Source organism: Giraffa tippelskirchi, chromosome 2, assembly GCF_054371585.1.
Source record: "Giraffa tippelskirchi isolate mGirTip1 chromosome 2, T2T-mGirTip1v1.2.pri, whole genome shotgun sequence".
Taxonomy (NCBI): Eukaryota; Metazoa; Chordata; class Mammalia; order Artiodactyla; family Giraffidae; genus Giraffa; species Giraffa tippelskirchi.
The window spans coordinates 44,711,434-44,727,798 of NC_137276.1; the positions used below are offsets into that span (position 1 = coordinate 44,711,434).

The window sequence follows — 16,365 nt, forward strand, 5'->3', positions numbered from 1 at the left end:
ATATGTTCAGGGATATGTCTTAATCACACATATTAATCGACTATTATTTTAAAGTCTGTATCACTATCAGTGATAAATTAATTGAAAGGTATATAAGGGTATCAAAGAGTGTTTTTCTTTTTTTTTTTTAAGAAACAATCAGTGGAGTATAAATGCAGATTGGTTGTCATTTAACTTTAAATTTGTTTTACTATATTCAATTAGAAATATGCATTTAGCTATACTCATAAAGCATACACATCTGATTTTCTCCTTCTATCAAAACTGAAGAAATGGCTGAGAAATATAAGGCTTTAAAAGATTCCAAATTCTTCAGCAGAGCTGTTGATTTTTTGAACCTTCTGGAGAGAAGCTAAGAATGGAAACATGGCTAAAATAATGAAATGGGATGCTTGTTCCTTGATTTATTTCCTAGACTAAGAAGTAATTAGCTTTCTCAAAAGCAGCTCATCTCCTTGACTAGATTTTTATTTGTAATTTGAACCTCAAGTCATTCCATTAAGACTTTTTACAAAATGTGTTTCCTATTATTCAACTTTCCTAAAAACCAGGGCCTTGAGGATTTGTCATTACATCTTTTAACATCTCCGCCCTTCACTCCTTCCTTCCTTCCTTTCAAGGACCACTCAGTCAAAAGTACATTGACAAGAGTCTCTTCAGAGAGAAAAAAAGAGTTGCAAATAAATGTATTTGCATATCAAAATGCTTTTGTTGTTAAATACTAAATTTTCCCTAGAATATATGAAGGAATAATAAACAGTAGTTCTACCATTATTTTATAGTCTCAGAGAATATGAAAATTCAATTTAACAGTGTCAACTTTTTAAAGACTCCAATTAAGCATTTAAGAAGAGAATAAAGAGCTACGTGTTCTTTTTAAAGGACTCTTTCAGTCTCTAACCTTTCTCCACACTCAGATTTTTAGATATTATGTTTGTCCTGGCATTGATAAATTCATGTTTCCCATAAGGTTGTCATTATGACTGTTGAATTTAGACAAATGTTTCTATTGAGGTCCTTTCAGTGGATCGGCTGCAGCGTCCAGTTGCTTCATGACGTTTAGAAAGAAAAATTGTGTTGGATGGCAGGAAAACTAAGTCAATCAAACCTTTGTATTTTGTTGTAAACAACTGATACTTGAAAAAAAGCACCTTATGGTAGACATCCCCATAAAAGAGTGTTTTCAACAGAACAAAATAAACGCAAGATAATTGCCAACATACAGATAATGATTGTAAGCTGGATATCAAAACCAAGATTTGACTTATGGTTTTCTTTACGAGGTACAACTCTTGATTACTGTTGACATGAATCTTAAATGCATAACTTTAGTATAAAATACAATACACTATACCTTATTTGCAGTTCTTGTGCATGGCATTCAGAAATATGACACTGCAAATTCCTGTAAATAAAAAGACATGATGAGTCAAATGCATTTTCAAACATGAATCTGAGCAATGACTTTGTAATTAAGGGAAACTGAATTATCAAATATTTCACTACAAATTGTGATACAAATGTAATTTTATAAATTGCCTTATATGTTCTTACAGACAACAAAACTACAATGTGTGTCCATACCATTAAAAAATATTATTTCTGATTATCTATTATACTAAAATTTTCAAGTGTTTTTCTATCCAGATACCAGATCATTTTGAAAGCTAATTCTGATTTCACAAGAAATATGGACATAATGTATACCCAAGCATGTTGTGGTTAGGATTAATAAACAAGATGTTATAATTAAACTGGGCAATAAATATGTTTAAATATATATACTAGATACATATATAATGCTTAAACGTGAGGAATGAGTTTAGAGAAACACTTCCTTCTTTTTATACATATACTCAAAATATTCATTTATTCAAAAATGCAAAGGTAGTACATTTCACTCTACAATAAATTGGCCCTTTCAGAGAAAATAAAAATAAAGTTTGGGCAAAATAATCAAGGCATTAATGATTTATTTAGCATTATATTTCACATTTTGAAAAAAAACAATATTTATTATGTTGGCATTGAGACAAGAGTTAATATTTGGGACATGTAACTAAGTTATCATCTAAGCCTATGTTAAAATATATTGTCTTTAAACTTGTGAGGTTTTATTTTTTAGCAACTCTTTATCTCTAAGTGAGGGAGACAGTAGAAATAAAATACTTAATTCAGTACCTAGAACAATACAGACTGATAAATATAAGAACACTCTTTTTTAAAGTTCCTAGGAAAACATAATAGTTACTATCTTTAATGTGTAAAATGTATATTTATAAATATAGAATAATTTTATAAATATATCTTAGTTATATGTGTGTGTTAGTTTCTTAGTCGTGTCCAGCTTTTTGCGATCCCATGTACTATAGCCTGCTAGGCTCCTCTATCCATGCAATTATCCAGGCAAGAATACTGAAGTGGGTTGCCATTCCCTTCTCCAGGGGATCTTCTTGATCCAGGTACCATAATATAGGGCTTCCCAGGTGGCAAGTGGTAAAGATGATGCTAGTAAGAAAGAACCCACCTGCCAATGCAGGAGACTAAAAGATGTGGGTTCAGTCCCTGAGTTGGGAAGATCCCCTGGAGGAGTGCATGGTAACCCACTCCAGAATCCTTGCCTGGAGAATCCCCATGGACAGAGGAGCCTGGTGGGATACAATCCCTGGAGTCGCAAAGAGTCAGACATGACTGAACAACTAAGCACATCCATAGTATAATATACAATACATAGTATATCTTTAGTATATAGATAATATATAGCACAAGATACCCTGGGTAATTCTAAAACTAACCATTGCTTTAACATAACACAAACACTTTTTCTTTAATGTGGAAATGATAAATTAAAAGTAGATTCCGATATATTTGTAAATGCTAAGTGTTTTAACTTTAAAACAAATCACATACAATGAGTAAGAAGAGACACACTATCATAGAAATGGAAGACCCAAAGGCACACAATCATAGAAGCAGAAGGAAACTCAGAGCTCATGAACATTGAACCCCACATCTTAGGGATCTAAAATGATGCACTGTAAGACACTTTACTGTGTAAGGTCATGCAGCACATTTGCACAGGACTGAAATTAGGACCCGTCAAAAAAAGTATCACTGCCACACACTAAAAAATTACAGGAAAAGAAATTCAACTGTATGAAGTTCCTATAAATAATTCACTTGCTTGACTTAGGAGAATATTTATTTGTGGAAATCAGATGAATATAAAGTGAATGTAAGTTATGTCCTAACATGCTAAGATGCTGCAAAGAGCTGATGTTTAAATCTTTCCCCCTTAAGATGCTTTTAGTATTGTTTTTAGTTTAATATTTTCCAACTTTATTATTCATCACAAGGATATAAAAATGAATTTTTATCTATGATTCAATGGTGCTATCTTTGTTCTCCGGTTGCAACTAAGAAGGAGAAAATATATTAAGTTTAAAAATATATCACTGGAAGTTTTTTTGTTTTTTTTTTAGCTCATGATTAGAGACAATTTATTATCTATTTGTACTTGTTTTATAATTTTTTATTGTGACATGTATTTCAAATATGTATTATATTGGAAATAGAGAAATTTCAGTTTCTTAAGATTTTTGTGTTGTTGATCACTGTTTAAAAGTTTCATTTATTCATTATATATATAATTTTTTGGTGGTGTAATGGGCATTTTTCTAGGCATCTGGACCATATTAGTACATAAATTACTAAACTCTTTTATTCTGGAAATCACAATATAGAAATACACAGAAAATAATAAATTCACAATAAGCATAAAACCAAGTAAATCATATACAATGTTAGAAAGTGGTAACTTCAAGGGTGGAAAATGGTCAGGGTAAGAAAAGGGATCTGTGAGTAGGGTGGCATCAGCTTATGATATTGCACAGGTAAACCAAAGTGAAATTTGAAGAAAGTCTTAAATAATATTTGTCTAATTTAAGTAGAGCATATGATTATGTATATTAGCTTTTGATTAGGGCACTATCAAAATTAGTGAAAAAGATTAAATTTGCTTGGATTTCAAAAGGAAGAAATTAATTTTGTTTCATTACTTTTGCACATAAAAATATCCCTGTACTTTGTACTTTACAGACTTCCAAAGGATTGCCTATGACATTAAAAACATGACCGTCACTTTGTTTTTGTAACATAGACATATTAGCAAGATATATCCCCATATCCTTCAACAAAAAAAGGAAATATGAAAATGGATAATGTGACCACAATAAGTTTCTCTATGTATCAGGTTCACTACTGTATAAAAACTGAGTAGAAATTGTTTAAGTGCCTCAGTGCATGTCTCAGTCTCAGCGTAAAAAAGCACCCTTCACAAACCATTTTGTTTCTGGAAAACATAAAAAGCTAAACTCTTTTAACCACTCCCCTTAGCTTGTAATGAGGAAGTTAGGATTGTATATGTCATCAGGTAATATTCTGCTTGCTTTATTATTGTTCAGTTGCTCAGTCATGTCTGACTCTTTCTGACTCCATGGACTGCAGCATGCCAGGCTCCCCTGTCCTTCACTATCTCCTGGAGTTTGCTCAAACTCATGTCTATTGAGTTGATGATGCTATCCAACCATCTCATCCTCTGTCACCCCTTCTCTTGCCCTCAATCTTTCCCAGCATCAGGGTCTTTTCCACTGAGTTAGCTCTTCACATCAGTTGGCCAAAGTATTGGAGCTTCAGCTTCATCATCAGTCCTTCCAATGAATATTCAGGGGTGATCTCCTTTAGGGTTGACTGGTTTGATTTCCTTGCTCTCCAAGCAAGGAGAGCAAGAGTCTTCTCCAGCACCACAATACAAAAGCATCAATTTTTCAGTGCTTAGCCTTCCTTACGGTCTAAATTTCACATCCATACATGACTACCAGAAAAACCATAGCATTGACTGTATGGGCCTTTGTCAGCAAGGTGATATCTCTGCTATTTAATACGCTGTCTAGGTTTGTCACAGCTTTTCAGTTCAGTTCAGTTTAGTCGCTCAGTTGTGTCCGACTCTTTGTAACCCCATGAACGCAGCACGCCAGGCCCCCCTGTCTATCACCAACTCCTGGAGTCCACCCAAACCCAAGTCCATTGAGTCAGTGATGCCATCCAACAATCTCATCCTCTGTTGCCCCCTTCTTCTCCTGCTCTCAATCTTTCCCAGCATCAGAGTCTTTTCCAATGAGTCAACTCTTTGCATGAGGTGACCAAAGTATTGGAGTTTCAGCTTCAACATCAGTCCTTCCAATGAACACCCAGGGCTGATCTCTTTTAGGATGGACTGGTTGGATCTCCTTGCAGTCCAAGGGACTCTCAAGAGTCTTCTCCAACACCACAGTTCAAAAGCATCAATTCTTCAGTGCTCAGCTTTTATTCCAGTTCAATTCCTGGGTTGGGAAGAGGCCCTGGAGAAAGGATAGGCTATTCACTCCAGTATTCTTGGGTTTCACTGGTGGCTCAGATGGTAAAGAATCTGCCTGTAATGAGGGAGACCTGTGTTTGATATCTGGGTTAGAAAGATCTCCTGGAGAAGGCATGGCAACCCACTCCAATATTCTTGCCTAAAGAATCCCCATAAACAGAGGAGCCTGGCAGCCTACAGTTCATGGGGTCACAAAGAGTCGGCGATGACTGAGCAACTAAGCACATAAGCACATTCTTCCAAGGAGCAAGTGGCTTTTAATTTCATGGCAGGGATTAACAGTTAAAAAACACAGCAATAGATTTTGGCATCCACTGAGATATTTTTTGTGCTTTAGGTCTTTTGATTATAACCATCAGGTACATATATAAAAAAGAACAAAATAAAAGCAAAGTTAAATTTTTATTGAATTGTTTAATGTAAAAATTTTATTGCAGAGTCTCATCTATAGAAAAGAATCCATCTGCCAGTGCAAGAGATGTAGGTTGGATACCTGTGTCCAGAATATCCCTGGAGAAGGAAATGACAACCCACTCCAGGTATTCTTGTCTGGGAAATTCTATGCAGGAGCCTGGCAGGCTGCAGTCTTTGGGGTTGCAAAAGAGTCAGACATGACTTAGCAACCAAACAACAGAAACTCATGTATTAGTATTAAGTGTCAATGAAATATCTCTGGTTCTGTTTTTGAATCTACATTTTGGTGTTTATAAGAGAGATAATTTCATCATCTAATGATAACATTCATACCAATAATCTGATTTATTCAAGAATGTAGATTATAATACAGTATCATTCCCTCACTTTTCAGCAATGAACACAAACATATTTTGTGAATGCAAAATCTAAAAGATTCTTTCTTCCTTAAATGTCATGTTTTTTCCCCAAATCTGTAAGTTATTATAATTTACCTGACACCTACACTGAAGCATTTACAAAGTTTTATATGACTGATACGATTACTCTTGCTTCTGCAGGAAAATCTCACTGAAAATGACTTGATAATAATTGTCAAGTACACAGTTGAGCTACTTATTATCTTTTCTATTAAACTGGTTTGAGCCAGTAAGAGTGAATATATATGTATAGCCATTTCTTTTACATTTATTATATATATAATTGAAAGTTCCAGGACTAAATTATATAAAGCTTACTTAGAAAATATTTAATTTCTCTGAGACAGAATAATGATTAGTTTCTTCTCAGTAACAAGTAATAAATTTATAACTGTGTGTCTGAAGATCTTCAAGATAAATATTTGTTAATAAAATTTACCAGATATCCATATTAATAAATACAGAAAATTATTTTGGACAGCAAGATACATCCTCCAAAAAGCTGATAAAATCCAAGCCATAAAGTCACCAACAGTTTAATGTAACTGTAACATACAAAAAAATGCTTCTTTCATTTATAACTCAGAAATAGATTGCTTTATATCTTAATATTGAGTTTCTAGACTTAATCAATAAACTTCAAATCTACTCTCATATATCATCATATAGGGTAAGAAAAACAAATGTGGATGCAGGCTTCTTGATCTTATTTGAAGGAGCTGATACAATGGAATCGCAAACCAAGAGTTGCCGCAAACCAAGAGTTGCAACACTTTTATAGTAAAATGTCAAATGCCATTACTGGGGCAGTTTCCCGCTCTCCCCAAAGGGCTATGGTTTCCTATTAATATATAACATCTTAAGTTTTTTTGCATGTCTGAGCTCATCTGTGCTTTATCATTATTTATTTTCATAAATAGAGAAGAGAGAGGGAAAGAACTTGGGCTTTAAATCAATGATGGATATGCACTTTTGGGTAGTCATTTACCTTCTTGAACTTGGGTAAACTATTTCACCTCCTTGAGTAGAAGATCCCTTTGTCCACATTAAGGGGATTATCTTTGCAACACATGTAATACAGAGCCTGGCTCCCTCAACAAATAGCAACTTATATCTCTTATCTTTCAAATTATACTTTGCTTTCTTGTTGGCAAAATGTTTATATATAAATATCTTCATTGCCCTTTCCTTACTCAAATGCATAAAAAAATTGTCCTTCCCAAAGATATTAGTGGGTAGTAGAGAGCAAAAGCAGTGGTGTGAAAGCAGTATCATGGCAAGAAAATGAACACTACAGTGTATCTTGGATGGGAAGGGACTACATCATCAAACAACTGATGGTGTGACCCTTCTGAAAGTAAAATGTCAAATTCTATCATCTTCTAAGTGTTTAACTAGTTTGTTGCAAGGCATTACTCATTACCTCTATATAAGTTGAAGCTAACTTCTTTATGCAGTTAATGAAAATGTGTAGAATTCATGACCATTCAGACTTCCAAACAAAGCAGCTAAGATTGTAACGATCAGCTTGTTTCCTCCCAACAGGTTTCTCTGAATAGGCTAAATAAGGTACTGTTACTACAAAAACAAAAATGACATCTAAAATATAAAAGTAACACAATACTAAACAGAGTTTGTACAAAGTCTGGTGGCATAAACACAATATTATGTGACTCCATCTTTTATTTGTTTCAGCAGTTATTTAAACAGCATGGTTCATTTGCCAAATGATATGAAAAACTTGGTTCTTATTACAATGTTAATAAAACAAAAGGCCACCAAAACAGCATATATAATTGGTAACACCAGAGTGATTTATTCTCAGTGTACTTTAGCCAATCAAACAGAATTACTGTTATGGTACAAGTAATAATCTCCTTTTTTAAAACATGTTTTATCTGGTTTTATTTGTGATGCTATTCTATTTGTTTTAACAAGCAGTTGAATCACTCAGTTATCACTTTTATGTATTTGATACATGTCAAGGAAATAATTTCATTTTCTGAAATTAAAGTCAAAACAAGACTACAAATTCTGGCCCTTTGGGGTTTTTTTCTTCCTTTTTTAAACTCAAGTTTGTAAAATTAATAGATGTTCTTCAATGGAAGTCTATATAATGTTATTTTATAATTATTATATTTTAAATCATAAAGCAGAAAAATTCTGAAAAAATTGATTTCTGCTCTTTCATGTAAGGTTTATTTTAGACAATGCATCCAATAAAATTTTATATTCCATTGGGGGGAAAAAAAAGAGAAGGAGATACTACTTAATTACTTGTATCTTTGATTGTAGTAGCCACAATTTTTTTTTATATATATTCTAAATAATTCCCGTCCTAAATTAACATGGTTTAGGTTTAATAATATGGCAAATTAAAAAAAAAAAGTCACAGATTGAAACAATACTTACTTAAAGGGGTATCAGAAAAGTTTCATAACTATTCCAATTATATATAACATCTCAGAAGCTATATTTACAATGGTATAACTGTACAACAGCATAATGGATAAGAACATACAGAGACAGGTCTCTGTCCTAGTCCATTGTAAAAACAGGCCAAGGCATTTACCTTTAATAGTTTTAAATAATTAAAAATTTAAAAAACAATAAACACAAACCACCAATCAGGCAAATGAAAAAAAAAAAAGCTGACTTTCCAGTAATTCTCTCATTGGGCACAATAAAAGACAAAAACAGTATGGATTTAACAGAAGCAAATGATATTAAGAAGAGGTGGCCAGAATATGAAGAAAAAATATATAAAAAAGATCTTAATAACCCAGATAACCATGCGATGGTGTGATCACTCACCTAGAGCCAGACATCCAGGAGTGCGAAGTCAAGTGGGCCTTAGGAAGCATCACTATGAACAAAGCTAGTGGAGGTGATGGAATTCCAGCTGAGTTATTTCAAATCCTAAAAGATGCTACTGCGAAAGTACTGCACTCAATGTGCCAGCAAATTTGGAAAACTCAGCAGTGGCCTCAGGACTGGAAAAGGTTTGTTTTCATTTGAATCCCAAAGAAAGGCAATGCCAAAGAACGCTCAAACTCCCTGACAATTGCACTCATCCCACACGCTAGCAAAGTCATGCTCAAAATTCTCTAAGTCAGTCTTCAACAGTATGTGAACCATGAATTTCCAGATGTTCAAAGTGGATTTAGAAAAGGCAGAGGAACCAGAGATCAAATTGCCAACATTCGCTGAACCATCCAAAAAGCAAGAGAGTTCCAGAAAAAACATCTACTCCTGTTTTATTGACTAAAACAAAGCCTTTGACTGTGTGCATCACAATAAACTGTGGAAATGTCTTCTAGAGATGGGAATACCAGATCACCTGACCTGTCTCTCGAGAAATCTGTATGCAGGTCAGGAAGCAACAGTTAGAACTGGACATGGAAAAACAGACTGGTTCCAAATCAGGAAATGAGTATGTCAAAGCTGCATATTGTCACCTTGCTTATTTAACTTATATGCAGAGGACATCATGAGAAATGCTGGGCTGGATGAAGCACAAGCTGGTGTCAAGATTGCCAGGAGAAATATCAATAACCTCAGACATGCAGATGACACCACCCTTACGGCAGAAAACAAAGAGGAACTAAAGAGCCTCTTGATGAAGGTGAAAGAGCAGAGTGAAAAATCTGGCTTAAAACTCAACATTCATAAAACTAAGATCATAGCATCCAGTCCCATCACTTTATGGCAAATAGATGGCGAAACAATGGAAACTGTGAGAGACTTTATTTTCTTGGGCTCCAAAATCACAGCATTCATGAAATTAAAAAACAAAAACAAAAACTTTCTCCTTGCAACAAAAGCTATGACAAATCTAGACAGCATATTAAAAATCAGAGACATCACTTTGCCGACAAAGTCTGCATAGTTAAAGCTATGGTTTTCGCAGTGGTTATGTATGGATGTGAGAGTTGGACCATAAAGAAGGCTGAGCACTGAAGAATTGATGCTTTTGAACTGGAGTGTTGGAGAAGACTCTTGAGAGTCCCTTGGACTGCAAGGAGAACAAACCAGTCAATCCTCAAGGAAATTGTTGCTGAATATTCACTGGAAAGACTGATGCTGAAGCTGAAACTCCAATACTTTGGCCACCTGATGTGAAGAGCAAACTCATTGGCAAAGACCCTGATGCTGGGAAAGACTGAGGGCAGGAGGAGAAGGGGATGACAGAGGATGAGATGGTTGGATGAGATCACTTACTCAATGGACATGAGTTTGCGCAAACTGTGGGATATAGTGAAGGACAGGGAAATCTGGTGTGCTGCAGTCCATGGGGGTGCAAAGAGTCAGACAACTTAGTGACTGAACAACAACAATCATACCACTCCAGTCACATACCACTTTCTTAGCTCTGATAAATGTCTATGTGTCATTTTGTGTATGTGGCTCAAAAGGGCAAAAGGTAAACAAAAGAGACAAGCCAAGAAGGTGGATGCAAAGAAAAAAAGAAAGAGGATAAAAATAAAATATGGAGAAAATGCGTTTATATTTTAAATTAGCTTGTGCTTACTGAATGTTTATTACATATTTAACAATTTGTATTGGAAACAGAAATTGCTAACACCCTTTCAAACTATCTCACAAAAGTTGTTCAAGGTCTCACAGTTAATGAATCAACAACAAAACCTAGATTTGTCCTCTAAGTCCAGGTTTTTTTCTAGGTTGTACACTGTCACATTATAAAGATGTTGACACACTAAACAGAAGAACAGTGCAGAAGTATTTCTTTTTCATTTTCTTCAAGCAAGGATTTAACAAAACAGTTAACATCAGAAGTTGGGTACAGGCTTTAATTATTTAAATTCTTTTACCCATTATTTCATCATCATAAATGCATACAAATGATGTTGTGTTCCTTTCACAAAAAGTGTATAAAATCTAGCATACTCAGTGCATCCAGTTGAGAAATTAAGATATGAACACAGGTAATGCAGTTTCCAAACATGCTATCAAAGGAAAAAATATGTACTTTTATAAATTATTCCACATAATTCTTCATTTCTAATGCAACAAGTTAATTAGTTGATTTCTGGATCATTTCTAAGGTTAGCAATGGTTCAAACAATATCAGATTACTCGCAAACACAAATGCCAGGTCCTAGGACAGTTACAGGAAATCTGAGAAGACAAGGCTTTTCCAGGAAACTAGGTCACGGAAGAGATTATTCCTCTAATCCTTAGAAAACTGGATAGTGTTGTCTTTTCCTATATGAATATGAACCTCAGTTAAACACTATAGGACGGAATAAGGGTGACAATCTGGCTCAAGCAAAGCTTTTCTGTTAAAATTATGGTGCAAGTGTATCATGAATACAGAATTTGCTTCATTTTCACACTTCATTTTGAATATAATAAGCCACTCTTAATGGAAGAGATTAACAGATTTACTTTCTAAATATGCTCAGATTTACTTTCTAAATATACTCAGAGTAAGCTAATTTGGTTAATCCCATTCTGTTTCACAGTTATTATCAATGTACAGTCCAGAGGTTTACACAGAGGGAAGTCTCTAAAAAAGCCAGAAATATGAGAGGCAACATCTTTTACTTCACCCTAAGGTTAGACTAAGCTTCCACCAGTGTAAACTACCAAGGAATTAAACCTGATATCCCATAAGCAACAGGGGATAGAAATTGAAAGCTGGTGGTACAGTCCCAGATATCAAAGAAAATCCAATGTTCAATTTGCCATTAAATATCACCAGACTATTAGCTACATCAGTGCCAGACTATTAGCTACATCACTGAAAGTCTGTACAAGAGTTATCAACATTGGAAAACCTAGAGGTCTATACTTTTCAGACATGCTTTTTAAATATGACTCTGTCTAGAGGGGCAGAAATTGATTAGATCATTTCCTTTCCACCTTAGTTTCAACTGCAACAATTAAAATATATTTGCATTCTAAAAAAGATAGTACTTTTATCAAGATCAAGCTAAAGTAAATAAACAAATACATGTCTATACAAATGCATATATACACACATAAAACAACAACCACAACAACACATAAAACTGAGATCAAAGATTTAGTTTTATTTTGACATTTTCTTGGCTTAATTTCAGAATTAAGATTCCTGGGGTTTTGTGAGAATTGTAAGAGATACTGTATGTAAAATATTTAGCATGGTGATAGACCCTTAACTAATTCTTAGAGACGATCTTACTTCATCATCTGCTTATCAGTTAGCTTGGAAAATAACTTGGAGAGTTAGAATACAAGACAATTTTCAAAATACAGAAGATAAAGAGTACTGATTTATTAAGATACTCTCTGGTATCTTATAATACTAGACAGCAAGTGTGTAGTAATCAATAACTTTACATAGAATAATATGTTATTAGATTTTTTTTTCCTTTGGAGGACAAAATATTCTCTTTGTGTATATACGAAGGAAAATTTCAAATGCTTATTTTTCTTTTTACTGAGAAATGTTTTAAAATCCCACCATTAATCCCTCCCTCTGTGAAGCAGCAGCTTGGATATTGGTTGTATTTTCAGTAAAGCATGCAGTAAGTTATAGGAATATCTGTTTCCTCATAAAATTCTTAGGTATTAAGGTACAGAGGGCATGACCTAATAATCTTTGTCTCATGAGAACCTGCCATATCACCTGGAAAATAGCAAGTTTCCAATAAATATGAGTACAATCGCAATATACAAGCCACAAATCTACTGGATCCACTGTGGACTATGTAGCCTTTCATGTCCTGCTTTTTTTTTTTTTTTAATGCCTTGTTTTTTATAGGTACATCACTCTGTATTCCTTTTCCATGGCATAAGGCAGAGAAAAAAGAGAAAAGATGACTATTTCCCATGTGCATACATTGATACAGCATCAGTTGCTCAATTATAACATGAGTAATATTTTTCTCTGTGTAAATTAGGATCTAATTAACAAACAAACAAAAAACACAAGATGTATTAGAATAATTATTATAGAGCATGCTAAATATATTCTGCATATATTCCAAGTATGTTTCCAAAAAAATAACTCTTAAACTCTGATTTTCATTGTATAGATACAAATGTCTCTTTCCTTTTACTTACATTCTTTGAAATATTTTGAGAACAAAATTAAAGAAGAAGCAACCCTTCCTCCACACACACTAAATTTCCAAACTCCAAACTCTTTTTAAAAAAGTATCTACTTTTTTAATTGAAGGATAATTGCTTTACAGAATTCTGTTGGTTTCTGCCAAACAGCCCTAGGTCAATTATTACCACAGTGCATTGTCATATCATAAAGACTTCAGATACCAAATGCAGTCATTTTTCAAAGTCTTTACTTGTATTTTTACTCTCTGGTCTATTGGTTTCTGTGCTTTGGTGCACATGAACACTCACCATTGTCTTGGTGGTTGTTATTATTATTGTTAAGACCCCTTGGGACCACTTGCTTCCATGGAATTGGTGCCCCTAGAGAAAATATGAAATCAACACCTGTTGCTCCCCGAACTGTAGCTACTCAAACAACTGCATGTATTTAATATTATGAAATAGTATGATTCAGGTACAACTGCTTTTTGTACTGTACACATTTTTCAAAATTCAGAATGAGATAATTTTCAAGTCTTAATGAAGAATTTGTATATCCATATAACACCCTATGAGAGTGGGCTTTCTCAATTAAAGGCAGGACAACCAAGAGCTAGCCTCATGAAGTGAAAGACCCTGCATCCTCTTTCTAAAGAAGCCTGCTGTAGCACTGCTGGGCTTCTCTGACAGAACTATTTATTCTTCTCCCTGTCCGAAAGAGGTAGATTCAGAATTTCTCAAGGATCCAAAGCTACTAAGAAATCCATACTGCCTGCCTCTGTCATCAGTATCATCCCCACTACACCAAGTGTGTAGAGTTGTATTTTCTTGGGAAAAGTCTTTGATTCACTTTTCATTTACTGCAGCTCTTAAGGTCAGGAGAAAGTGACATTTTAAGTATCTTTTATATTCCTTGTATTTATGTATATAGATTCTCTGCTTAAATAGCTTGTTTGCTTAGAAAAATAAGAAATTATTCTTAGTTTCATCACTGAAAGTAGTAAATTACTCTTTGATCAGACTAAAACAGATGTCGCATTTGACAATCCAATCCTGACCTTCAAGACTAAGGTCGGTACTCTATGTGCTTCTTGTACACCTTATATTATCCCAGAGAACCTAACCAAAATGAAAAAAAATTAGCTGACTCTCCCTCCATTTTACTAAAACCCTCTTGATAGTAGGTACCATGTTATTTATTTATTTATTTTTTGCTGATTTTATTCTCAGTTTCTCACTTAGGGCATGCAAAAGAAGAGAACTTTATTAAATTTTTATTGAATAAATGAATGAATAAACTATTAACTATATTGAAGATAAGCAAGTAAAAAACAAGTAAGAAAACAGTAACAAGAAAGAAAATATTCTTGGAGATCAGTTCTCAGTAGTAAATGTGGTTGCATTATGTGAGCAGGGTTCACCAACTTCATAGTCCAGGGACAAGTCGAACTGGTCAGCACACACAAATTACTACAGGGCGAATTAGCCAGTCAGAAAGAAGGAAACGCAAAGACTTGACAGCACTATTTACAATAGCTAGAAAATGGAAGCAACCTAAATGCCCATCAACAGATGAATGGATAAAGTAGCTGTGATGCATACATGCAATGGAATACTACTCAGCCATCAAACGGAACACATTTGAATCTATTCTAATGAGGTGGATGAAACTAGAGCCTATTATACAGAGTGAGGTAAGTCAGAAAGAGAGATATAAATATTGCATATTGACACATATATATGGAATCTAAAGAGATGGCACTGATGAATTTATTTTCAGGGCGGCAAAGGAGAAACAGACAGAGAACAGACCTATGGACGTGGGGGGAGGAGAGGAGGGAGAAGGGGAGATGTATGGAGAGTGTAATATAGAAATTTACAATACCGTATGCAAAATAAACAGCCAAGGAGAATTTGTTGTATGAATTGGGGAACTCAAACATGGGCTCTGTGATAGGCTGAAGGGTGGGGTGGGAAGGGAGATGGGAGGGAGGCCCGGGAGGGAGGGGACATCATGTACCTATGGCTGATTCTTGTTGATGTATTGCAGAAAACCACAAAATTCTGTAAAGCAATTACCCTTCAATTAAAAAAATTAAAAAAAAAAACTTGACAACAGTGGTTGAGTGACATGAAATGAAAAAAAAATGAAAAAGTGTATCAAGGAAGGATGAAATAAAGCATCTGTTTTAGTACATTTAGTTATCAAGTCTATATTTTTCACTTTTCCATTATTTCCTTCCTGGCAGCTCCATTCTGAGGCATATCATTCAGACTTTAAGGTACAGTTCTACTGGATAAGCACATATTTTGTAAAAGAACCACATAGCTCACCATGGTTACTTCTGGAGGAAGAGGTTACTTCTCTGATGACAACAGCCAGAGGTAAGATAAAGCAAGACAATATCCCACAAGCTGAAGCTCAATGAAGGCTTTAGTATATTGAGTAAGTGAGATCTCAAAAAAGATTAGAGACAGTATTTGGACTGAAGAATATCCACAAGCTAATAAACTATAAAAATAAATATAAACAGCTTAATTCAAATACAGTAAATGAAAGCACCATATCTAGAGGGAGACAGAGTGAAATTTTCTAGTTTCTTTATTATAATACTTAAATTTAATAAGAATGTAATTAAAACAAACTTTAAACCTTTTACAAAATTTGCCAGATTTTACTCTAGTAACCATCCAAAGATCTTTAACTAGCAAACAATGATTTTTAAAAATTATTATTAATTAACTTAGTGCAGGATGTAAAGAGAACACATGATGTATTGACTCTAAGTTTTAAAAATATTAATTTCTTTTCATTTATGTCCAGGCCTTTTTGAATTCCTGTTTTGTCTGCCATGATCCATTTAGTACCATTGTATGGCACTAAAATTTTAAGGATTTTCATTCTAATAGGCTTAAACATTATAACAGAAATACTATATTAGTTAAATTATGTATTTAACAATGGATTTGAAAAGTTGAGTTACATTATATGCCTTACACACAGACAATCTTATTTCTCTATTGTATCTCAATAAAGCTATAAAGCTGGGGTAGGGT

At 34.1% G+C, this 16,365-nt stretch overlaps 1 long non-coding RNA gene across 1 annotated transcript in view; it reads right to left on the reverse strand.

Moving 5' to 3' along the window:
• LOC145539672 (uncharacterized) overlaps window positions 1–16,365 on the reverse strand; it is an 870,498-nt gene that overhangs the window by 174,582 nt on the left and 679,551 nt on the right. Inside the window, exon 3 of the long non-coding RNA XR_014077894.1 lies at window positions 1,355–1,405. This is a non-coding gene — a long non-coding RNA (uncharacterized LOC145539672). The remainder of the gene's footprint in view (window positions 1–1,354; window positions 1,406–16,365) is intronic.